The sequence below is a fragment of the Neopsephotus bourkii genome, unplaced genomic scaffold, assembly GCF_033783945.1.
Source record: "Neopsephotus bourkii isolate Nb327-2 ecotype Australia unplaced genomic scaffold, CSIRO-AGI_Nbou_v1 NB_272, whole genome shotgun sequence".
Lineage (NCBI taxonomy): Eukaryota > Metazoa > Chordata > Aves > Psittaciformes > Psittacidae > Neopsephotus > Neopsephotus bourkii.
This window is the reverse complement of record NW_026900781.1, coordinates 6,889,577-6,915,772: the sequence shown is the minus strand read 5'-3', so window position 1 is coordinate 6,915,772 and position 26,196 is coordinate 6,889,577. Positions and strand designations below refer to the sequence as shown.

General features: G+C 40.8%; 1 protein-coding gene and 2 long non-coding RNA genes across 5 annotated transcripts in view; 1 reads left to right on the top strand and 2 right to left on the bottom strand.

The window, feature by feature from the left end:
• The window catches only part of CAP2 (cyclase associated actin cytoskeleton regulatory protein 2), a 67,348-nt gene extending 66,504 nt beyond the window's left edge, over positions 1-844 (bottom strand). The window contains exon 1 of one of the 2 annotated variants that reach the window (XM_061346437.1): positions 574-844. The gene's annotated coding sequence lies outside the window, so the exon portion shown is untranslated. Of the gene's footprint in view, positions 1-134; positions 465-573 lie in introns of those variants that run through there. The other variant, XM_061346438.1, reaches the window with a different exon arrangement.
• Positions 844-26,196, top strand: part of LOC133208524 (uncharacterized) — a 28,720-nt gene continuing 3,367 nt past the window's right edge. The window contains exons 1-3 of one of the 2 annotated variants that reach the window (XR_009724410.1): positions 844-996; positions 7,151-7,285; positions 22,823-22,904. This is a non-coding gene — a long non-coding RNA (uncharacterized LOC133208524). Of the gene's footprint in view, positions 997-7,150; positions 7,286-22,822; positions 22,905-26,196 lie in introns of those variants that run through there. The other variant, XR_009724411.1, reaches the window with a different exon arrangement.
• Positions 18,002-25,248, bottom strand: LOC133208526 (uncharacterized). Its single transcript, XR_009724412.1, has 3 exons — positions 24,009-25,248; positions 22,497-23,633; positions 18,002-20,150 (listed from the first exon to the last, which is right to left on the bottom strand). It is a non-coding gene; the product is annotated as an uncharacterized LOC133208526 (long non-coding RNA).

Genomic DNA, 26,196 nt, shown 5'->3' with positions numbered 1-26,196 from the left:
ATTCTTAATAACCTGTCGCAAAGCTAGGCTGCGGGATGCGGGCTGGGGGCTGGGGCATAGCTCAAAGCACCCTCCGGGAGCCGGGGAGGCTCCGCGGCAGAGGTCCGGGTTTAGTCCTAGAAAGGATCCCTCACCTGCTGTGTTATTTTGCTCGGGTTTCTCCCACCTCCGATTAATTCCTCTCCGCGGCTCTTGGCACGTATCACCCGGAGGGGTTGGGGTTGAGGCTTTCCAGGTGACAGGAGGGGAGAGGAGGGGCGGAGCGGGACCCGGGCCCTCAGCACGGCCGCGCCCGCGGGGCCCTGACCCACATAGGACCCAGGGCAATAGCGCTCGACCAGCCGCTCCGCCGCCCTGCAGCCCCGGCCCGAGCCCGCAGGCGTCCCCTCACCACTACCCCCTCCCCAAGATGTCCGCTGTCGCTGCGGCCGGGCCCCACCGCCTCACCATCAGCTCCAGCGCACCCCCGACCCCTACCGCGCAGTGCCGGGCCCGCCCCAGCCTGCCCGGGCCAGAGGGGTCGGGCCGCTCCCCGCATCCCGCCCCTCCTGCCGCTGCCTGCTCTTGAGTTACCTGTTTTGATGACCCGTGTAGGCTTTTTTTTTCCTTCCCCTCCTCTCTGCAATGAAAATCCGTGGCCGGTCACTCGCTCCCCCCTCCCTCGCCTCGCCGCTGCTCTCCCTCCTCCTTTTCCTCCTCCTCCTTCTCCTGCTTCTCCTCCTTCTTCTCAGCTGGAGTCGGTGTCAGTCACATCAGCTGCCCGGTCAGGCAGGGAGAGAAATGCCCAACAGCTTCCGGGAGTGCCAAATAAAGACAAGTCCAGAAAGAGAGACGGTGGCAGAGATGGAGAAAGCAAGCAAAAAGTGGGTGGAGTGTGAAAATGAAGAGAGAGAGGGAGAGGTGTCTCGGCAGTGGTGGTGCGGCGGCTCGGAGCCTGAGAGGAAATGGCAGTGGTGGAGCATGGCGCAGGAGCCGGGCAGGAGCCAGGCACCCAGGGTAGGGGCACCCAGGGCCGCAGGCGGGGTAGACCCGCTTGCCCATGAGGCACAGCTTCGGTGAGTGGGCAGTGAGCAGCCCATGCCACACTAGCCCACCCCATGCTGGGAATGGAGAGTGGCCCCACTGTAGAGACCAGCAGACCCCTCGCAGGGCAGGGAAGGCTGAGGGCAGCATCATCTACACCAGGGTAGTTCATTGTCTACTCTGAGCCGGACTAAAGTGTGCCAGATTAGCCACTGGCATAGCTGGGCCCACAGAGGGGTTGTTTCCTTCATTCAGTGTGGTCACAAAATCAGGACTTCTCCCAGCAAGCAAACCTTAGTGCCTAAGTCTTGCTTGTCAGGCTCCATGGGCTTCACACTAATCTGTGCCCATGGTTGAATGGGAATACAAATGTTTCACAATTACGTGATGCTCTTCACCACATGGTCCCAAAAGGCATCTAATCATCCACCTTAAATCTGCTTCATCTCCAGGCATCGAAAGAGCTGTTTTTTTGCACGAAAGTCCTGTGAGAAAACCATGGTTTCACAGCCTTTGAAGGAACAGTTTGCTTTTGAATAGATAAAGAATTCTTCAGTGATAATAGAAATGACCACATATTTTTCACATCCACCATGTGGTTGTGCAACAATCAGTGGCACTTTTCCTTATCAAATATATAGCTTATTTTAGGAGACTTTGTGTTTCATTTCTCATGGTTTGACAACATTATAAAATATGGAACATAAGGATTTGTTTTAATTGTACAGCAGTTGGGGCTGAAGAAAGTCAAAGTCATATTTTAACAAAAATGCCATGGGTAACAGCAGCTCACAGAACTCCCATACCTAAAGACAGGATCAAGCAACAGAAAACTGACTGCAAGGGTCTGCCTGGGAGCCATACTCACTAGTGCAGACAATGTAATTGGGTATGGAACTTGCAAAAAACTCACTGCCACAGCTTCCAATACACAATGAAGAGAACTATTTCTCCTTGGCAGGTACACATAGCCAGATGAAATCAACAGAACAGGACAGGTTTTAAACCAGAGGGTCTTGCCAAACCTTCCAAAAGAGGAAAAGGTAGTATGGAATTGAAGACGTGATTGCACAAATGCACAGAACACAGAAGTTACTTAAGAAAAGCAAGAAACAAGCCCAGGAAGACTCTTTCTGGAAAGAAGACCCGAAGGACTGAGAAACTGTGAGACTACTACATCTAGATTAAAACTCAAGGTGCAATATTCCATAGAGCTTAGAGAGAATAAAAAATCCCACCACCTGTGCAGTGTCAGCATGTTAAGTTGGAAGTTTAGGATGGTGCATACAATTGGATTTCTGTAGAATGTCAATTTAATTTGAGAAAAATGCACTGTAATTAACTGATGAAAAGTTTCACAAGCTCTTACTGTAAGTGTATAGTCAAGCACTCCACATCATCTTTTCACATGCTGCAGAAAAGAGGGAAAAACCATTGGCCCTTTCCTGAGTGATTTGGGTTGTTCAACCTGGGGAAGACTCTGGGAAGACTTTATGGTGACCCCTCAGTTCTTAAAAGGGGTCTATAAGAAAGATGGGGAGAGACCTTTATCAGGCCCTGTTGCAATAGGATGAGGGGTAATGGTTTTATACTAAAAGAGGAGAGATTCAGGCTGGTCATGAGGAAAAAATTCTTTACAATGAGGGTGGAAAAATACTGGAACAGGTTGCCCAGAGAGGTGATGGATGCACAATCCCTGGAGACATTCGAGGCCATGCTGGATGTGGTTCTGGGCACGCTGGTCTACTTGAAGATGACTTATTGCAGGGGGTTGGACGAGGTGACCTTTGAAGGTCCCATCCGTCCCAAATTATACTGTGATTCTATGATTCTATAATTCTATGATTCCATGATTCTGTCTGTGGAAAGTCTTAGGAGGCTATCAAACTGGCAGAAGCCCTACATGTCTAAAGTTCCCTGTAATACATCCCTGCTCCTGTCTTCTAGTGCTTTCTTCACAAAACAAACAAATTGTCTTTTCCCCAGGAGAATGTTGCCAAACATAAAAGGCAAAGACTAAGATAAAGGGAACAAGAAGAATTGATAGGGTAGGGAGATTCAGTAATTGTAAAATGACTTTATAATACAGAGGAAACCCAGTGGAAAGTAAAGATGTAAGATTCAGTGCTTGAAATCATTACAGAAGAGAACCTTGCAGGTTCTATGTAGGTAAAGGTAATCTTAGAAGGTGGCACTAGAAAGAACTTTGTAGTTATTAACTTAGGCCAAGCAACATCCCCCTAAAGAGAAGACAGGAATGACAGATGTTCAAATTTTAGACTTTGAAATATATTGTGTCTGCAAAAATACTGACTGGATGCCATGCTATTGTTTCATCCCATCAAGGAAAAAGAAAGCTTGAACAGCAATAAGAAGTATGTTTTGAAAATGCTTGGCACTGGTATCAAGTGAAACACTGAGCAAAGAGTGACTGGTTTATCAGACTTTGGGCTGAGCATTTTGCCCTCAGTCTGGCAATGCATTAATATATTGACTTAGACGTATGTGCAGAAAGTACATTGATACCAGTAATTGCAACATTAAAAGTTAAAAGGTTTTGTTTGTATACTTGCTTTTAATGAGGACAGTGTTACCAACTTCAGGACCCAAACATTCAAAAAACCCTTACAATTCCAATTTATGCTATAGTCCTCCTGAAATTATGAGGAGATATTCTTATGCAAGAAGTGCAGTAATAGCCCTCTTTTGGGAAGTCAGCCAATTAAAATGTAGTAGCCCATGGAACGTAGTCTATGGCATTTAATATAACTTTATAATTTTTTGTTGCTTTACTTTTTTACTTTGCTGCTGCCATCAGTCTGTGCCCAGGTTGGCATGTTTTATTCCATTTTATAGAAGAATTTATTTCTAAAGTTGTTCAGGGATCCCAAAGTACATGTCAAAGGCTGTAGAGATAGTCTATCAAAATCTCTATAGAATGACAGCATTGTAATCTACTTAGAAGAAAATACTCTGGTGCATCTTTTATTTGCATACATGTTTTTTCACCAAGGAGAACTCTGGAAAATGTTAATGCTTACCTTCCCAGTTTTTGTTGAGAATGGATTTTCAACATATATGATTATAAAATTTTCCTCTTGATATAAGTTGCATCTGAATGATTCATAGATGCATGTATATCATGTATAGGTTTTGAAGAAAACCACAAACACTGTTACTCATTTCCCTTATTTTATGAAGTCTGTTTTTGCTGGGGCAATGCAGAAAATCATAAGATTAATTTAAATTGCACAGGCACTTACTGATATGAAAATAAATTGGAATATCATGTCAATATCTTGGTAACGTGACTTGCTAGATCTGCTTCAATAACATTGGAGTGCATTCAGGACATCTCAAGATGCCTTTTGCTTACCAACTCTACTGTTTAGTCTACAGAATTTGAAAAATGGCATATAGCTAATTAACTAAATGGGTCTATGAAGAGCACTTTGTGGGTATCTTGTCCAGTTCAAGTGTCAAAACATGCAGGAAAAAAATGGAAGATTCTGCCAAAGAAGTCTATTTCTCCTCTTTCAGACTAGTGTGAAATAAGGCTGAATCTGACATCATTCAATCGGATCACCTGTAAAATAAGGCAGATCTAAATTAAATTTAGTTTCACAGTTGTCACTCTACTGCTTTTTTATCTCTTCTCTATATTCTCTCTTATGCAGTAAGCTCAGGGGGGTGGATTCTCATTTCATAACTGTACATTAATTGTATGCTTCTCTTTAGGCATGGCAACATAAAAAGTTAAATAATAAGCGTGTGCTTATCATTAAGTATGTGAGTAATGGCATCCCCATGTAGCAGAGTACTTAGGCATTCCAGTTGTATTTAAGCAGCTTGTCGCATCAGGATGGAATTACTCACTTGTTTATAATTCAGTATATATTTAAGGGCTTTGCTGAATCCAAGAGGAAAATGTCCTGATCTTACAAGTACTAAACATTGTGACGGCTTTTACTGGTAGTAGTTTTGCTGTTTAATTCGGTTCTGTGCAGCTGTTCTTTTGGGAAAGCTACTCAGTGAATATTGTAGGCTTGGGCCTCAGTTCTGATAAGGATTTACATTGCCCAATTTATAATCAGGAGATACAAGGTTGTGTTGTATTTTTGCTAAAAATCCTGTTTTATACAGTACTGGGGTTTGATATGGATCTCAAGTGAAGTTTCACATTTTCATTTGATTATAAGCAGAAATTTGCAAGGAAGTTTGAGAATGATTTAAGCGAGGGAGGAAGGAAAGCAAAATTTTCAAGCATGTAAGTGTAGTGTTATGTCACTCTGAACTACTCTTTTGCTATATATGCAACTGATGGAAGCAGAAGTCAAAAGGAATGATGAAGTCTTACTCATTGGTCAATGTTAGTTTTCCTGTTTTAGAATTGTTAGCTTCTTAGTTCTGTTTTCATCTTTCTTTTAATCTAGGCTGCAGAGGATCATTTAAGAGACTGGCAGTGTCCTTGAGTTACACATGGGTACAACTAAACAGAGTGAGATATTATTTCCAGCTTAGTAGATGAATATGCAGTTCAGCTTTGACAGAGTTTCAGGACAGCTTTACTATGATGCTGGGCCACCGTTCTATCCCCAAATGTGAGCTGTGAAGCATCTTAGTGGGATAATTGCATCTGGTTAAATGTCAGTGCCCTTGACCTTGTCTTTGTCAGTGCTTTGTAATCCAACTGTGTCTGAGGAAAATACAAGTGTACCCAAATACTGCCAAAAGTCAAAACCACCTAAAAACGTTTTGTGGTCGTCAAGCCACAGCTTCTTTGACTCATTCAAAATGTCCTAGCATCCTTAGGAGCTCCAGTCTCTTTCAGAATGGGTCACGCATGAAAGCCTGGTGCCTTAACCTGTGTTTCCTTGTGCCTGCAGTTTATTCTTACTAGATGACATTCTTTTCCTTGTTGTCTGCTGCTATTGTTTCTTTCATCACCGTGTGTATGATGACATCAATGTCATGACCAGAGCTTGTCAAGACTTACTGTATCTACATCATTAGTAAAATGCATCAGCCCTCTTCATGTGCTATTCTAGCGGTTAAAATCCCTCTCATAGTGTTCAGTAAGAGTAATTTCTGCTTATCACTGAGGATGTTCTGCCATGGCTTACTTTTTTCCCAATAAATCCAGATTGCAGATATTTTTTCAGCCCCAGTAGGGTAGGAAGTATAGAGACAGCTCTAAACTTTTTCCTCTCATGACTTACTAGTGATTGCCTGAGATCAATGTGCTTGTAGCCTAGATAGCTGGTGCAGTAGAAGTACTGAAAAATCCAGATGCACAGAAAATACAACAAAAAAAAAAAAGAAGTTGTGGATAGTTGAGATTCTTTCTGTTGCTATTTCTGAGATAATTGGGGGGTAATAGAGTAATGAATTCAGTTTACTATACAGCCCACGGGGCTTGTATCTTAATTTTTGTTTGAAATAGTTACACAATCACTTGATTCTAGGAAATGGTGCTTTAAGGAAAATACCAAATTGTGAAAAAATTGTGTTAGAATCACATAGATAGATAACTTGGTGCCATAATTTTTTTCTGAGAGAACACTTTGTAGGCTATAATTAAATAGCAGTGTCGGCAGATAACCAGTGTGTGTTGTGACAGTTATATACTTAGTGTTGTTCCAAGCACTTAGCTAGACTGTGTCTTATCCAGACAGTGGTTCATAACTTAACCCCAGTGGCAGTCCTTGCAGGCCAAGTAAGTCAGAGAAACCCCCCTTAGAGGCAGAATTCATGTTCTTTCACAACAGTTAGCTACTGGGTGACATTTACTACCCCCTTCTACCAGTTCTGTATCTACCTGGTTTTGTTTATCTCCAAGCTCCTTTGCATTGGATGGGTGAGAAGAAAGCAAGATAAGCACTCAGTCCTTTTTAGGTCAGTTCACTCAGGTGGAAAATAAAGACCTGTACCTTGCCATATTCACCATGCTTGGGCTTGTCCTGTAAGGAGCCATTTAGCTATTGACTGATGATACCTTCTGTAAATGCACTTACTACCCTAATACAGAATAGAGGGGGAAAGACCGAGAGTTTTAAATGTGAGTCTTTGAAATCTTTTACTCAGTTCTTGAAAGATACTGAGGTGATAATATGCTTTTCCAACACAGAACTGGAATGCCAGGGGCGACGGTGGCATGAAATTTCATCTGCTTCTTCAACTCCTTCACCTGAGGACTTGAAGAGTGAGGATATCTCGGTTTGGTATCCACCTGCAAAATGAGACTGCTGGCAAGGATCCCTAGGTATAGTACATTACTTATATTAATATGCAGTTTTGTCAGCCTAAATTATTATTTTACGAGTGATGACTACCGAGATTTGGTACAAAGAGCTGATCAGGCACAACAGCACAGAGCCTGGCACAGTCATTTACCTTTCATATTCTCCATGTCAAATGAAGTGACATTTTTTTATTTCACAGTATTCTCAGACCTTTTTTGAGACCAGCCCCCTTTTCTAAAATCTGTCCTTCTCAATACATGTGTTTCCCATACAGATGTGGCAGAAGGATTTCCTCTATTGAGTAAGGAAGGGTTTGTTCTTTTAGAGCTTTGTAAGTATAAAGACAAAAAGGGTTTTAGTCAAGACAAATACTGGAGTAGGCTAGGCTAGGCGAGACTAATACAATATAACGCAATTATAACATAGCCTAGACTAGACTAGAGTAGCCTAGATGAGACTAGAATAGAATACATGACCATTTCAGTTGGAAGGGACCTACAGTGACCATCTAGTCCAAGTAGCCAGATTATCTTCCTGCCTTCCTTTTTTTTTTCTCTTGTTTCCCCAAAAGGGAAGGAGGAGCAAATAATTTAAACTTAATGCCTATAATTGATTAGAAGGAACTATAAATATTTCACACCGATGGGGTGAAGTGCTGGTTCCCCTCAAATCAGCAAGTGTCTTGTCACTGACTAACAGGGTCAGCACTTCACCATACATTTCTGAATTAATGTTTCACTTGAATAAATGTAGGCCAGTGGTTTAAGTCTCAGAAATGTTCTTTTTGTTTCAAATCCAGTTATTTCATTCTTATTTTCTTGCTTTCCTGTATTTACACAGCTCTATACATACTGCCCTGTATTTCTAAGAGCTATCATTTTCTTTAGGAAAGAATATTGTTTGCTGTCCTGAATAATTCATCGTGGAGTTCTCTTTTAATCCTCCATCAAATGTGCCATTCCTGTATCTTCATAAAGGAAAGGAAAACAACACTCTAAGGCTTGTTTATGAATTAGACCATGAACATTAAAAATATATAAAGCCTTGGTATAAATAAGAACTTCAGTTTACATTCTGGTTCAGTTATATCAGTACCTCTGAAGCAGCAGTATTTGCTGTATCCAGATTTCCACTAATGTGACAGACATCACAGAGTATGAAAAAAGGAGTATACATGATGTGGTCTACCTCGACTTCAGCAAAGCGTTTGACACGGTCTCCCACAGCATCCTTGTGGCTAAATTGAGGAAGTGTGGTCTGGATGATCGGGTAGTGAGGTGGACTGTGAACTGGCTGAAGGAGAGAAGCCAGAGAGTTGTAGTCTATGGGGCGGAGTCTAGTTGGAGGCCTGTATCTAGTGGAGTGCCTCAGGGGTCGGTACTGGGACCAGTATTATTTAATATATTCATTAACGATTTAGATGAGGGAATTGAGTGTACTATCAGCAAGTTTGCTGATGACACTAAGCTGGGAGGGGTGGCCGACACGCCAGAAGGCTGTGCTGCCATCCAGAGGGACCTGGACAGGCTGGAGAGCTGGGCGGGGAATAACTTGATGAAATATAACAAGGGAAAGTGTAGAGTCCTGCATCTGGGCAGGAACAACCCCAGGTTCCAGTATAGGCTGGGGAACGACCTGTTAGAGAGCAGTGTAGGGGAGAGGGACCTGGGGGTCCTGGTGGACGACAGGGTGACCATGAGCCGACACTGTGCCCTTGTGGCCAAGAAGGCCAATGGCATCCTGGGGTGTATTAGAAGGGGGGTGGTTAGTAGGTCGAGAGAGGTCCTCCTTCCCCTCTACTCTGCCCTGGTGAGACCTCATCTGGAATATTGTGTCCAGTTCTGGGCCCCTCAGTTTAAAAAGGACAGGGACCTGCTGGAGAGAGTCCAGCGCAGGGCAACTAAGATGATTAAGGGAGTGGAGCATCTCCCTTATGAGGAAAGACTGAGGGAGCTGGGTCTCTATAGTTTGGAGAAGAGGAGATTGAGGGGTGACCTTATTAGTGTATATAAATATATAAAGGGGGAGTGTCACAAGGATGGAGCCAGGCTCTTCTCAGTGGCAAACATTGAAAGGACAAGGGGTAATGGATACAAATTGGAGCACAAGAGGTTCCACTTAAACCTGAGAAGAAACGTCTTCTCAGTGAGGGTGACAGAACACTGGAACAGGCTGCCCAGGGAGGTTGTGGAATCTCCTTCTTTGGAGACATTCAAGACCCGCCTGGACACGTTCCTGTGTAGCCTTATCTAGGTGTTCCTGCTCCGGCAGGGGGATTGGACTAGATGATCTTTTGAGGTCCCTTCCAATCTCTAACCTACTGTGATACTGTGATACTGTGATACAAGAGAAATAGGGTAAAGATTTTTAGCCTTGAGCTAATATTGCCGACAATGTATGCAGGATTTGAACAAAAACAGAAATACTTAGAATACAAGATAAATTCAACGGTAAATACAGTGCAATTTATAATATTTGTGAAACAAACAAATAGTTGATAAAAGAGCTTTTAATCCCATTTCCTATATATCCTGTTAGGTTAAAATATAAATATTTTAAATGCAAAGGAAAGAACCCAGAGAGAATCTGTGGCCCACAAGCACTTGCACAGTCATTTATTAGATTACATTTGATGTACTAGTCAGATTAGTGAGAGCCCTTTCAGCATCCCAGCGAGGTTCAGCTCCGTCAAGTCCCTCTGCTGTGTAGGAGGTCACCTGCCTGTACTGCCCAGCTGCTGAACTGTGATAGCTCAAAAAATTCTTTGTAAGCAGCTCCATCTCATTTTTCCAGTATAAGGTAGGCATTACAGCTTGTATAAAGTGTTTAAAAGATGTGTATCTTGTGGTGTTTATAAAATAATAAATAGTAGTAGTTGTGTATTGCCATGAAGGATGTATTTACAAAGTCAAACCAGTATTAAAAGAGCACATCTGTGACACAGCGTGTAAAAGGTTGTTACGTGTATCTGAGCTGACCAATCCTGAAATGTCATCCTCTTCCAGCTGCCAGCTTCATTCAGCGTTCCATAATCAGCCCAACCTAATATGCTCATCTGTGGTTGGTTGCCTCATCATGGTTGAGTGGTTTGTTTGTCTGTTGTTTCTGTGACTTCCTGGGTATGCATGCACCTCAGTAATAAGCAAAGTTAGGGGCTACATCAGGGGACTTCAGGGGCTCCATTTTATCAACAGCGAGGAATGAACTGTTGAGTATTCTTTAGTATAGTACTTAATAAAAACACTAAAATAAAATGTGTTAGAGGAACAGTGGACTGAAATCCTTTGTGGAAAGGAAAAAGATGGTTCCCACACTGGAACCATAGGCTGACCAACATCATCAGTCGTGGTGAGCAACACATACAATCCCTTCTTCCCAAGTAAGCCATCAGTATTTGTAACAGTTCCACAGTGTTAATGTGCTAATGTTTAAGAAGTTGGAACATTTCTAAAGCGTAGCTTTCTCAGGAGTCCTCACAGTATTCGTAGATCTTCCTTAAACCCCCTTTTTAGCGCTATTGAACAAATTTGGTAGAGAATCTGATGTGCTCCATATACAGGAGTTGTTCAAGGTTGATTTGTTCATTGTTTGTTCTGATTTTTTTGTGTGATACGGGTACCCAGCCAAAAGGTTGTATGTCTTGCATGGTCATTTACTTGAATTGTTGAAAGCAGAACAGAAGGGATTATGAAATGGGTTGCCCAGGGAAGTTGTGAATGCTCCAGTCCCTGGCGGTGTTCAAGGCCAGGTTGGATGAAGCCTTGGGTGACATGGTTTAGTGGGAGGTGTCCCTGTCCATGGCATGGGGGTTGGAACTAGATGATCTTAAGGTCCTTTCCAACCCCAACTATTCTATGATTCTATGATTTGTTTGCTTTTACTAGTAATTTTGATATTTGTTACTAGCTTTTCCACTCTCCTGTTGTCATTTGGGTTGTCAGTTCTAGGGCATTGATTACAACCTTTTTAATGTCTTCATCTTCTGAAATTCAAATATTCATACTTGGGAGTACAACCAAAACTTAGAATTGAAAGTTAATATGTTGCTATTGGTCGGATGCCAACAAATAACAAGCATTAGAACAATTAGTTTCATGTAGAAGTTAAAATACACATGTATATTCACATTTCCTGATAATAACCAGGAAGAGGGTGATAAATAGCTCAGATCCTCAGAGGTGTTTAGGTCTTTTAGGAAAGTACATTTCAGTACAGACATTAGATGGTTGTCAGTGCCAATACAAATCTGTATGGGTCCCAGGGCTGTTTTCAGCAATTGGGAGTTCATACAGGAGCCTTTCTAAACAAAACACCTGATGATTTTAGTCCAGTTTTGTTTGGAGGAGAGCCTCGGATTTAAAGGTCTGCTTGTTCTGGGATGATTGAAGTCAGCACAAGTTTAGCCATGGATTTGAAGGAGCAGGTGGCAGACCTCATGAAGTCAACTGAGTTGGTAACCTTATTTAATAGGAAAGTGATGTGATTCAGCAAATAATTAGCAAAAAATGTCAGTAAAAATGTCTTTAAACCTTTGTGGAGCTGAATCAGCTCACCTTTGAAGAAAGCTTCAGATGTTTGAGCAATTGACAGAACAGCAGTAACAGCTGCTCTGTGGGTATGGGTTCATGTGTCTTGCCCACCAACCTCATTCATTGACTGGATTTCACCTCCCACACTCCACCTGCACAGCGCATGATTACTCAGTTTCTACACAGCAGCAGTAGATTCAGCCTGGTGTTAATACTTGGGTGAAAAGTGGTTGCAGTCTCTCTTTTTCAAAATCTTGGGGTGTTAGGAATGGACTTCCAGACCTAAGTATTCATGAGCTTCGGAAGAGCTGGAAAGGCCTGATTACATGAGAACGATAAATGTAATGAACCAGTGTTATATTAGGACTGGTTTGTCATGTGATCTATTTTATGTAAGGCATTGCAGTAGTAGTAGTCATAGTAGTTACTTGTCTGTTATATACATTGAATTGGAGAGTGTGCTGTTAATACACTTAGAATCATAGAATCATAGAATAGTTAGTGTTGGAAAGGACCTTAAGATCATCAAGTTCCAACCTCCCTGCCATGGGCAGGGACACCTCGCTCTAAACCATATCACCCAAGGCCTCGTCCAACCTGGCCTTGAACACTGCCAGGGATGGAGCATTCACATTCTCCTTGGGCAACCCATTCCAGTGCCTCACCACCCTAACAGGAAAGAATTTCCTCCTTATATCCAATCTAAACCTCTCCTGTTTAAGTTTTAACCCGTTACCCCTTGTCCTGTCACTACAGTCCCTAATGAAGAGTCCATCCCCAGCATCCCTATAGGCCCCCTTCAGATACTGGAAGGCTGCTATGAAGTCTCCATGCAGCCTTCTCTTCTCCAGGCTGAACAGCCCCAACTTTCTGCCTGTCTTCATAATGTGTAATAATTACATCATCTATTGTAATTATATAATGTATAATATATAGTGGTATAGACCAGAAGATAGATAATATGCAACATATAATATATATAAAAATACCTATCAGAGAATCACAGAATTATTCCTGTTGGGACCTCTTGGGGTCCTCTAGTCCACCCACCTCTTAATTTTTTTCTTTCGAAAATTATTTTTCATTTTAACAAGGGGATCTTTTAATGCAGTTTCTTCTGCCTTATTTAAAGCATTTATATGACATATCCTAAAAACAAAATGGAAACCAAAGAGATATCTAAATTATATAAAGTATGTAAAATAAATGCACTTCTAAAATTTAAAAAAAATCATTTCATCCAAAAGAATTATCAGAAAATTTGATAGTATAAGCAGCTATCATTCCTTTGGAATTATTAATAATAATATGATTTATAGCATCTACAGTTCTGTATCTGAGTTACTCTGTGATTCTTTAAAATAATCATTCTAATTATGTTTTTTTTTACCTCTTTGAAAACTGGTTTGGCCGTTTCACATGTAAGCCACACCCTGAAAAACCAACAGGCATTGCACACCTAATTTAAGATTTAACCTAGTATCAGTGTTAAACCTGTTTCAGTCTGGCATTCTCTTGCTTAAAATGCTGTGGAACTCAAGGGTTTCCATTTGCTTGTTTAGCAAAGCAATTTATTATAATATGCCATGGCTTAGAACATGATTCCCGCAGTCTGAGGTGTAATAGTGTGCTTTTCTTTCACTAAAAATCATTGGGAAAAAACACTCATGTTGTTTTGTTGGGTTTTTTTCTTTCCAAGTGCATTGAGTGTAATAAAAAGAGCCAGCTTGATAGCACTGTAAGCTAAACTCTTATAACTGTGTTCAGGGCAGACACTAGACAATCAGACCTCCTCACATAAACCCAGAAATCTTCAGCCTTTCACCTCCATGCAGCTGGTTTTATGTATTCTTGCTGAGGTTTTCAGCAGCGGTCACTGTTGCCACTCACCAAGAACTGGAGTGATATCACTTCTGATTGCTCCTAGACTAGAAAAGGTTTTATGCAAACTAAAAGAAAAAGTGTCTTATTAATTCATGTTGCTTTAGGCTATCATGATGCTACAGTCTAAAAGATCCCTGGCTTTAGAGCTGCAGAATCCCTGGGAAGTTCAGGAACATGGCTCCGTGGTGACCTTTTCTGAAAAAAGGTCAGCATGCCACAGACAGACTTGCCAAGTCAACTGCTTTTCCCTGTAGACTAAAGCTTTGTGGTCTTATCCGCAGATCTGTTAGGAAATTTGGCCAAGCTACGGCTTTTTGTTGTGTCAGGCACAATTTGTGTGTTGAATGGAGTTTCATACTAAGTGAGAGTGATTTCAGTACAATGGAAGTAAACTTAGCATTAGAAGTGCTTCAGATTCATCCTGTGGCTCCCTCTACTTTATCTCCAAATTTTAATGGTTTAAATACAGGTTTCCTAGATTAATTCGTAGGATTTGATTCTATACAAACTCACTCTCCCATTTTCATGCTTTTTCTTTTGTTCTCTCAGAGCTGAGGGGGAGTGGGATGCATTTGCTACATTAGGGAATGATCTTCCAACGGTTTGAATTAACTTGGGTTCAAAAAATAGCCTCATTACTGCCACCTCGTTATTGCTACCTCATTATTTCTTTCTAAGCTTTTAAGCACAGGGGTTTATTTCCTTTATTTTAGGGGAATATTTTGCAGATACAAAATCTGGATAGGCCATTACCAGTTATTTTAAACACAGTCATAGAAATGTTTTGACAGTTGCAGGTGGTTTGGGGTGGAAGTTTTGCTTTGACAATGGCTTGGGGCTTTTCTGTTTTAACTAAGGATTAAATTTGGGTCAGAACAAACCTGTACTCTTCCCATCCTCTTTCTTCAAACTTCTTTTTGTGAGAAATGGGTGTTAATACTGAGAAGACGGGAAAAGCTGAAGATTTTATTGTATTAAATCTCTCCAGTATCCTATTTTCCCCTATTTTCCTTGATTTCTGTCCCTTTGCATCTTAGATTAGGGTACCTGTTTAGGGTAAGAACTATGTCTTTGGGTAGCATTAGTCAGCTAATAAATCTTTGGATACTTGTGAATATTTCTGTTAATATTTTAGAAGTAGACTCTTACCTGCAACACTTATTTTTATCTAGTACATGTTTCAGTTCAAATTTTTGGTTCTTCTAGGCCTCCAGACCTGTACAGAAAGCTGCAGAGATCTGCTGATTTATAGCCGCAGCACATCCCACCCAGCATTCATGCAGTTATTTCACTGAAATATAATCTGAAACTAGGACTGTGTGTGCTGCTGCTGATTTAATACTTTATTTATGTGACTTCTGTAGCAAAAATATGTACCAATCGACAGTGGCTTCTATACTGATTATTGTCAGGTCATTGTTGTGCCAGACTCCCTAATAGGCCTAAAATTCAGACACTGGACACAGATGTGGCATTGGTAAGTGGGAGCTTTGAGGTTGCACTGGCAGGGATCGGTGAATCATGGACTGATGTGAGTCAAAGGTGTTACTTTCAACTTTTTGTTAACCTGAGTGGGCTCAGTCAAGGTACTTACAGCTGAGTAATGTATGAATATGTCAGATTCCTGTGTGAGTCACAGACCAAATGCTGTGGATCAAAAGCTCAGTGCCTGAACTTTGCACTGGGCTTTGTAAGAATAACTTGCATTTGTGAGTCCCAGTGATAACTGTTGCTGCTGTGGATTCTGTGTTTGGACAGTTCGGCAGCATTGCAGCTTAGCACAGATACATTCACCTAGAATTTTTTGTGTGCTCTGCGTGTCATCAAACCTGCACAGCAGTAGCTTTCTATGTAGTGAATAAAGAGATTGCTCTTCTCCATGATAAAAAAGTAAGGGAATATATGTCAGTTGGCTGTTTAGTTGTTGTACAATTCAGTTGGCTCAGTTGACTCAAATCAAGTTTTGTGATGCAACTGGCACTTCAGTTATTTTATGATACTTTTCCTATCAAGTTCCACCTGTTTCAGAAGGGTGACAGATCTGAATTTGTGGGACTCCTGTCCTTTGGTATTATCAGAAGGACATAGGTATTTTGAGTTTGGCAGCACCATTGGCTGTTTTGGCTGGTGGTGTGCAGGAAGAGATGGGATTGGCCATTACTACCTCCACAGATGTGTTGTAGCAGCAAACATTTTGTTGTCTCCACGGGTTGTATCTACTGACAATACACTTGTGGTGCTGTCCAAAAAAGAGGGATATTAGTGGTGATGCATGCATGCCATAATGCTCACAATTGCTGTGTTCCAGTTACTGAGGCAATGCTGAATTGTATAGCATGGTCCTTGATGAGCTGCCAAATTCTGGTGCAGCTTTATGAAGAACTGAAACTTTCTAGCAATCATTTTGCTTACATGCCACAACTTTTTACACTATTTCACAAGTTCTTCAGTAACCTGTCTTTCAAAGATTGTGGATCTACTATGACTACTCATTCATAAAAAGCCTTTTGTCTGAAGAGGAGTTGTTTAATGGACATTCTGTATTGATCCAGTGTCTTGGCCAGGTAAAAATGGCCATTAAAACCGCAATAATTCCAGATCAAGTATTTGAAAGTTCATGTATAGTCTGCTCTTCTCTTTTAATCGAATCATATAATGGTTTGGGTTGGAAAGGACCCTAAAGATCATCTAGTTCCAAACCCCCGCCACAGGCAAGGACACCTTCCATTCACCAGGTTGCTCAAAGCCCAATCCAACCCAGCCTTGGGAAAAAATGTCTGTATTTTTCTAGCAGTTGTTTGGGGTTTTTTTCACAGAATAACGACAACAGAACGTCAATAGACAAACTCAGTGAAAGCTACCCCACCCGTGTTAGTTACCTATGGAGCACATCTTTTACATGCCACACATTGTCTGGCTCTCAATCCACACACAGATGCATGCACATATATTCACACCACAGTGAGCAGAAGTGATCAAACAGAACTTTCTCCTCAACACTATGCAACAAAACACAGTACAAATGTTGAGGAGAGAAAAGACTTCTAGACAACTGTGTTCATCTATGCATCTGTAAGTGAAAACAGGCAACTTTGTCTCAACACTGAAAGAATTTGTTGGTTAAAACAAGATAACCAATATGCAAAACCCTCGTGTTGTATGCATAAAGTGAATGTGTTACATACGCATTTGGTATTCCATAGCATATGTGAGATAAAATTCAATATGCAATTATGTGAAATTGTTTACTGTAGTTGGTTAATTCTTCCCATTCTTTCGTACCTTAGTGTTCAATGATAGGGATTCGAGTCTGTGACATCTGTTCCTGACTTACAGTCTGTGGCTTTTAGAGAGTTACAAATGTTCATTTGCAAAAGCTACATGGAAATGTGTATCACATGTAACATAAACGTTGTACAGCATCCACGCTGTGTCAGCTCTGTTAGCTAGATACTGACACTAGATTTACTGGAAGATTTGAAAATCCACCAAAACAAAAATACAGTCCTCCTCTCCAAGCACTTAGAGGTCCTTATGCGTTAACATCTGCCCTTATAAAAGAACAATTAAATTGGCTATAGTTTTGGTATAATCATTTTTTTCTTCAGAGAAAATTTTGTTTCAAACAATGAAGGATGTAGTGGAATATGTTCCTCCCATTTTTTGTTTCTTTGTAGACAATTTTTTCTTCTTTAATAAACTCATCACTGGAAGTGACACTTTTTACAACAGACATTTTGTTAATTTCAGATACAAATTTTCACAAAATCATCTTGGTTTTCCTGAAATGGAAACGATTTGAAGTATATTGTTAACATTTTCCTCCAGCGGTTTCAAATGGTCTATCTGAACACAGGCTATGTTCACTATTCTTCCTTACTGCCAATATTTGATAACATAATTAAGGCTGTATCTGTCAAGCTTATAGCAATTGTTCTGTGAGCTAGCAGCACAGTATCATTGCTGTTGATACAATACATTTATAATTTCCTATGTGTTTCTATATTGCTTGTATGTTTGTCGCTATGAACTATCCTCACAATTTAGTTCAGTTTTAATCAGAGGTAAAGCTAGGCAATCCCTGTCTTATGTTTCTATTTGAAAACCAAAACATCAGAAGGAAAACTTTTACGCAGAATACAATGAAACTGGGTGACGAATCTACAGAAGCAAGCTTTAGCTTAAGTAAGCTAATCCCACTTGCACCATTTTACAAGTAGCAGAAAGAGACTTGTTCTGACAGTAATTCAGAGGGTCTGTGTGTCTCTTAACCACAGAACAAGACTAGGGAGATTAATTTGTCTGAATTTAGGCCTGTGGAAATTACTTTCAATTTTCTTTATTAGAAACAAGTTCTGCTTTGCATCAGACTACAGTATTCAGTGCTGGTAAACACAAAATAGAGCATTACAAGTGTTTGGCATTATCAGATAATGCAGGAAAGGGAGGACATATATCCTGCTGTCTTTTTTGTTCCCTTTTTTTAAGAGGGAAAGTACTTCAACCCATTCTTGCCATTTAACTTGAGGCAACCCTAGATATAGAAAGTGATTCCGTATTTTGTATACTGAATATGTAATCCCATTCTCATTTCTCACTCTCAAAGATATCTAGTGATCTCATGTGGAAAGTTCAGAGTGCTGTGTCATGGTCAGCATATTTGGTTTCTTTGGAACTAGGCAACCCCAGTGTATTCCAAATAACAACATCTCTTATTAATAGGGCTCTTTTTAGAGTATTGATAGCACTTGGCAGGAGTGGAGAACTTGCTAGATGATGGCCTAGTTAATTGTGGAATTAGATTCTCCCTTATTTCGTAAGATGACTTGCAAATTCTTTCTCTTTTAATCACAGAAGTTTTTTGCAAGCACCAGAAACTAAACTGGGGAGGGACCTGTGGTTTTTATTCTCAAGTCTGGTAACAATCCCATGTCTTGCAAAGATCCCACAGCTGAACTGACTTTAGGAGCGTTTGAAAACATCTGTTAATGCACTTTATTAAAACCATCTACTCTGAAGACATGACCACAAGACCTAACCCAAAGTTCTCTGAAAGTGTCTGGAGAGCTTTCAGTGATTTCACTGTGCAATGGAGAAGGGCCCTAGACTCTTTGAGAAGGAAACCATTTTCAGTCAGTACAAAATGACTGTGAGTCTGTTTAAAACCTCTCTTCCAGACTCTCCTCCACTTCATCCTGCCAATTCTGTGCTCACTTCTCTCCTGACCACTGTAGTGACCAAATTGGTTCTTAAACTGCAAGCTCCTCTTGATGTTTTTCAGAGCCTCAGGATACAGTTCCTTCTCCCTTCTAACAATTTTAGAATGAGCAGGAGATCCAGAAATCCTTTTTCTTCTCCACGTGCCAGGAGTTTCAGAGAGGAGAAGGGAAGATGAGCTTTCCTCCACGGTGGTAGAGGAGGTTCCTTTCTCAGGATATGTGCCCCGTTCTGCAGACTGGTGCAATGTTTATAAATGGATTTTCTGAGTTCATGACCTATTTTGAAGCAAGTGCTCTATGCCAACACATTTTGTTCTGGCTCATCTGTGGACAGCGAGCAGCTGTTGCAGAGCAGGTTCTCCACCCAGCCTCTCCAATGGGTAAATCTAAGCTTCTGTCTGGATAAGAAGAGGTTTTGAATAAAAAGCTCTGGGTGAATCAGGTAGAAACTTGATGATATGCACACAACATCTTTGGGGGTTTTGTTGTTTGGGGTTGTTTTAATTTATTTTCTGAACCTTCAATAATGTTTATTCAAGTGACACTGTTAAAAGGGAGCTTGTAGAAAAGCCAGTTAGGATTCTGTAACTTTGAAGTACCTTACGTAGCCAGATTTCATTTCACTCTTGCCAAAACATGGAAAAAAGAAAAGCAAATGGCTTTGAAATTTAATATTGAGTACATTTAATTAGATAGCAATTAGATTTTCCTACAACCATACAGGTTCAGGGCAAAATTTTGCAAAGCCAACATAACATGAAAGTACTACCCTATTCTTAAGGTGCTAAAGAATGCATGAGAATAACCACGAGGTGTGTGTTTAAACTGTCATTTACACAGTTAAGAGGAATCTGTGTATAAAGCTCTTGCCTATGAAAATCAAAGTATGTTTCTTAAGCATAGAGCCTTTTCCATGTCAGTTCCAGGGACTGCAGTCTGTGTAAAGATTAGGGATGGTGTTAGGCTAGTGATTTCAAATTGCAAGCTGAAATTAGCTGAAATTTCTCCTAAACTTTAGGGGATTTGCACACATCATGAGAGACTGGGCAATGCTTAAGAGAATAGAGAACAAAATACATGACATCTGTGAAACAGTGAGAGGTGAGATTTGATTATCTGATCATTGTGTTTTTACCACCTTGGTGATTTAGTACCATGCTCTCCTCCTCGTCTCAGCTTCCCAGCATTTGACAACAGCCAAAGAAATGTTTAGTTTGGTGCATGAAAATCTTGAAAGGACTTGGATGAGATTCCTATTAGGGCAGAAAAAGGCGTTGGAAGTCTGGTTTCATTCCATCAGCCCACAGAAACACCCCAAAATACCATATTCTGGGGGATAGAATGGAAGGTATCTAGAGCACCAAATGTGGCATCTGGAAATGATTTTTAAAAAGTAATCAAGATGGGTATCCAGTCATGTTATGTGGGGTAAGAGAGGCAGCTGGGAGATGTAAACGGGAAGGCCTGAGAGCAGCTGAAAGATGCCAGCAGGCTGTTCGTTGAGAGTGTCTGAGAGCTAAGTGGCTGTGTGTGATGATAAAACATGACAAAATGATAAGACAAACAGATGGAGAAAAACAAAATTCCAAACTCTCTGAATCAGGAATGGATATGCAGATTCTGCTAACGCTTCTGAGTAAACGGATTTCTTTTCTTTTTTTTTTTCCTCCCTGTTTTCATAAGTTTCTCTTGTTTTCACAAATGACCTCTTTCTGCAGAATCTGTAAGAGTAATTTTCTTCTGCCTCTTCCTCCTCTTGATCTTTTGGGTTTTGGTTGTTTCCTCCACAGAATATAGGTATCTCTGAACAATACTCTTCACTTGTTAATAATCTCTTAAACCAGTATTTTAACTTTTTATTTTTCTGCTTCCTGACCCTATAAAGACTTTCCCTGAAACTCATTCTGAATGTGAAAACCCCTCAGTGGAATACAGTTCTCTGTGAATAATATGTGCAGGTAGCTGTTGATTTTAATGGTTCCAAATCTCATTCTGGGTAGAATCTAAAAGATTTAAATGCCTTTGTATTCCAGAGGGCTAGCTGGAGGAGTTGGCAGGCTTGAAGTCTCTGTAATTTGGCAGGGTCTAGAACAAGTTTGTAATAAGAACATGGTGACTTTGGAAAGTAAACTACAGAAAAGCACAGTGGGGCAGATTTTCAGAGCTTTATGCATTACAATTGCATCTGCATTTTTGCATCTGTTTTATTATATATGCAGCTTATAGTTTACTTGTATCTGATCGCATATTTGAATCTAGCATGGGTGTGTGCATCATAGTGATGTAAAGACATATGCCAATATCAGTAAACAATACCATGTTCTTTACCTTTGAAATTGTGGCTCTGCTGCTTTTCAGCTGTGAAAGCGGGAGACAGTACGTATGTCCTTTTTTTCCCCCACAGATCATAAGGAACAAAGAGCTTATATGAAAAGAAGAAGGGTACAGGAACAGATCTTAATAGATTCTGTCCCATCAAAACCAGAAATACAGCAGCATGAAAAGAGCAGATATGCTGTCTAGCTTCTCTGACGCTGTTTGCTAATGACCCCCGATGAACTACATAATGTTAGAGAGTGTAGTCTCAGCTTGAAGTCTGAGAGAAAAAGAAATAGCAGACAGAGAGAAGGACAAAAAGAAAGTGAAAGAGGGAATGGAGAGAGTGAATAATTTTCCAACAACAACAAAATTCTAATCAGGCAGGAAATATTTGATAGCTTTCAGGCTGCCTGACCTACACTGCTATGTCCAGGAAGAGCAACAGCATTTTTGGAGGGCATGAAAGTAGACTCATGGAATAAAATAGTAGAGCAAATTGAAAGGGGGAGAGGGCATGAAAATGCAGATAAAAATATGTTAAATTGGACATTTAACGGAAGACATCTGTGTGTTTACTACTTATTATTGGTGAAATGCAATTCATTATGTAACATGGAGTGGTTTTAAACTGAAAGAGGATAGGTTCAGATGAGGCATGCAGAAGAAATTCTTCTGTATGAGAGTGGTGAGGCACTGGAATAAGTTGTCCAGAGAAGCTGTGAGTCTGCAGAGGACTATGTCAGAACTAAAAACCTTCCTCCCAGTGCCCTTTACTGTTTTGTCAGAACAGGATTTTTATATGCCATAAAATATCGATTCATGTGTACAAAATCATACATGGGTGACATGTCACATGGGTGACATGGTTTAGTGTTTGGGTGACATGGTTTAGTGTGAGGTGTCCCTGCCCATGGCAGGGGGGTTGGAACTAGATAATAAGGTCTTTTCCAACCCTATTCTATGACAGTGTATGCTACACAATTTAAATAAAATAAAAGGGTCAGGTCAAAATGTTTACAATCCATTCTGATAAAATACCAAATGAGACAGAGCTAGAACATTTGCCAAGGAAAGTTATGCATGTCTGGCACAGGGAAAAAAAACTTGGACTGAGTGAGAAGAAATTATCATGGTGCAAATTAATTGCTTTTAAAGAAAGCATTTTAGTTAACTTTTCAGACACCTTAAAGCCTTTGTGTATTTTAAAAGATCTTTAGTCTTGAAAGCCCTTGACATTATATTCCCCTAAAAGGAACAGTTAAACAAAAGCATAAACTTACCAGAAATTTTACATGCAATTCTTACACTTAAGTAAGTTTCTGTCTCAGAATCTGAAATTTCAGCTTCCCTTCCTGATTTTCTCCATGGTTAGCAGCAGACTGGGCAATTTATTATTCTACATTCTGGTATAAATATAGATGGCCTCTGTTCAAAGAAAAAAAAGAAAGAGTTTATGAGAAATGAGTGCAGGTGCCCTTATCTAAAAAGAAGTGAGATAGTGGATTTGAGAAATAATGGGGGAGGCACTGTACAACCGTTGGGTTTTTTTAATGCATTGTCTTTGATAGTTGAAATAAGTCTGCCTTCTACATGTCCTGCTTTGCAGTGTGTAGGTTAAGAAGACCTTTGCAAGTGGCCTTGCACCACCTTGTGACTTTGGAGAATTTCCCCCCCAGAAAGCTATCAAGGTTCATGTAGCTGTAGACCTTGAGAAAGAAGGTGGATTTTGGTTGCAGAAGGAAGAATGGTTTGGTCAGTTATATTTTTACTTTAGTGGTGGAGAGTCTGACTTTGTAGGGCCTCCTGCAGCAGGAGCGTGAACCTTTAGATCCAGACAAGATGCTATGAAATCTACAAACTAGAGATGAGCCTGGGAGGCTCCATTTAAACGAGTGCAATATTTCAATTTTATAGTTGGCATGGTTCCCTTACATGCTGCTCTTTGAGTGATCTTACTCCATATTGTTTCTCAAAAAATCCCAGGGTGGGGTGCTTTCTGCCACTTCTCAAGAATGAGAATGGCATGAGAGATTTCACCACTGATCATTTTTATTCAGACTCTGTGGAATAAGCTGAGCATCGCTTTAATCTTTCTTTTTCCGCACTTCTCTTTCTATACCAAGTCATTATCAGAAGATGACCCAAAGTTCATCACGAACATGAATGGGCACCTACCCTTTTCTTCTTTAGAGCCGATCACACTAAGCAGCAGAATTCTTCTTCTGCTAAACACATACAGGTGCTGGAGTGTGTTCCACTACTATAAATTTCAGAGCAAGTCAATGCTCAGCAGAGCCAAGTGCTGTTTGGAGGATTTACATGCAGCTTGCTCTGTTCAGCAACAAGGCCTCTGTGGGTTGTTCTCTGGGGTAGCCATATGGTCTTGCAAAACCAGGTAATCCTCTAAATACCAGAATCTGTGAACAGTACAGTAAAATAGTTCCTTTCTTGAGATCATTGCTGAATTAGGAATTAAAAGTCAGTATCATTAAATCTCTTACCTGTATGACTGACAAGACATGAGACTTTGCAGGTAACCCCACCTAGGTTTAGTAACATCCCACTGAGAAACAATTTGTTTTCATGTTGGCTCATTTATGACTGTCCTCAGGAGTCACCAAATGGACAACAACTACCTTTGTTCTCAGCCAGTTAAGACCTGGAAGATATGCTCCTAGTTGTTTAAACTCCAAAAAATTGTGCTGTCCTCATAAATACATTAGTACCACAGTAAATGTCAAGAATCCATGAAAATCTTTTGATGTTTGCAAGTATCACCCAGCAGAATGTACTTCTCACTCCTTTAGAGTAAACCCCTTTGGCCTCCAGCAGTTCTCTCAGGGTGCATTCATGCAGATCTTCTGTTTTCAGTCTGGGCTCTGGCTCCAGTCCCTGGGTATCAAGCTCATTTTGACTGTGACCAAAACTGACTGTTCTCTTCTCTCTGCAGCAATGGCTGTGGCAGTTAGCAACCAAAGTGCCGTGCTGAAACAAGATATCATTAACACAGTGCAGCTGCATTTCAAATAAACTGTATCTTAAATGCAGTAGAAGACAGAGTAGAAACTGTGCCTACTTTTCCCTAATACTGCCATTCCCTGAGTTTAGGGAAGCCAGATTCCTTGAGCCTCCTCCACGTTCTGTTTGTATCTCTGCCAACCTGTGTTCTTAGAGAACTGCTGGCAAGCACTGCTGCTGTTGCTGAGATCAGACCAAGGCACTCCATACAGTTTGCATTATATTTCAATATGACAGGGTACAAGATCTTTGAAGCCAGCGTCATTCTTTGAAATTCCAGTGGGCACCAAGACTTTCTTCTCCAGAAAGACACTACAGTGCTGTTTTGTTTGCCCTTTGCCTATTAGCCTTTGTTAAGCTAAACCAGTGCATTCACAAAAGAAAGCCTTTCAACTGTGGTGTGCCCTTCTCAGGTGCTCACTCAGTTGGGTACTGCAGTCACACTGGAGCAGCTCTCTTTTGACACAAGCCCTCCAAAGGCTGATGGGCACGCTTCTGTTTTCACACTCAGCTGCTACTCTCAGAGCTTTACGTTAGATTCTGATTTCTTTTGGCAAGATCCCAGGTGTTGTTAGAGTAGACAGGAAAATTGCTGTTCTTGATAAGGTCAGAGGAAAACCAGTTTCAAGACACAGTAGTGTATGTGGAACTGGTGACATTTACAAAAGAATAAAGCCTGAAGATCTTTGTATTCTCTCTTACATGAAAAAAAGTATAAATTATGATGGCACTCAGGTTAGCAAAAGGATGCACTTTACAGAAAACAAAAAAAGTGTTTACTTGGTAAAGTCGCTCTCTAATGGAAAAAAGCCAACACTGGTGAAAATCAGGAAATACTAATACATAAACTTGCATACTGTGATACCCAAGACATGGTTTATGAAGAGCAGGTTTTCCTCAGATAGTGCTCATAACATACATGCATGCCAAGGAATGCACACTACTCCATAGTATGTATATTGAAAAAAAAATGTCTTTTGGACATTCCTGATTGCACTAATGTGCTGCTTAACATCTTCCAAGGCTAGGAAGAGAGCATAGTGGACGAAGAGAACAGCCCGGGTCCTTCGTCACTAGTGTAATGAAGAAATTACAGTATAATTGAGATGGGCCATCACTTAAAAAAGCTTTGGACATAACCTTGAAAAAAACCTTGTGCTCCTACTTGATTGTGCTTTGATTCCTCTTGCCTACTTGTTTACATGTCTGCATAAAACATTCCCAAGTTGTCCAGCTATTCTTAGTGAAAACAAGATTTGTCTCTAGACTTTCATTATTTCTATCTTCATTCAGATAGATTACTAACGAGCAAATTAGGAGATGGATTCCAGTGGTTTGAACAAATAGCCAGAAAATCAAAATTTTTGGCAACAGGATGGTATCCGCAGCCTTGAGCAAGTAATCATAGAGTCATAGAAGGGTTAGGGCTGGAAAGGACCTTAGATCATCTAGTTCCAACCCCCCTGCCACAGGCAGGGATGCCTCACACTAAACCATGTCACCCAAGGCTCTGTCCAGCCTTGAACACTGCCAGGGATGGAGCATTTACCTCTTACCTGTGCAACTTGTTCCATTGATTGCCTCACCACCCTCACAGTAAAGAGCTTCTTCCTTACACCTAACCTGAACTTCCCTTAAGTTTAAACCCATTCCCCTTTGTCCTATCACTACAGTCCCTCTCCAGCATCCTTTTAGGCCCCTTCAGATACTGGAAGGCTGCTACGAGATCTCCATGCAGCCTTCTCTTCTCCAGGCTGAACAGCCCCAGCTTGCTCAGCCTATCCTTATATGGGAGGTGCTCCAGCCCCCTGATCATCCTTGTGGCCCTCCTCTGGACTTGTTCCGACAGATCCATGTCCTTTCTATGTTGAGGACACCAGAACTGCACACAGTACTCCCAAGTGGATCTCACAAGAGCAGAATGGAAGGGCAGGATCACCTCCTTAAATCAGTCCTTCCTTT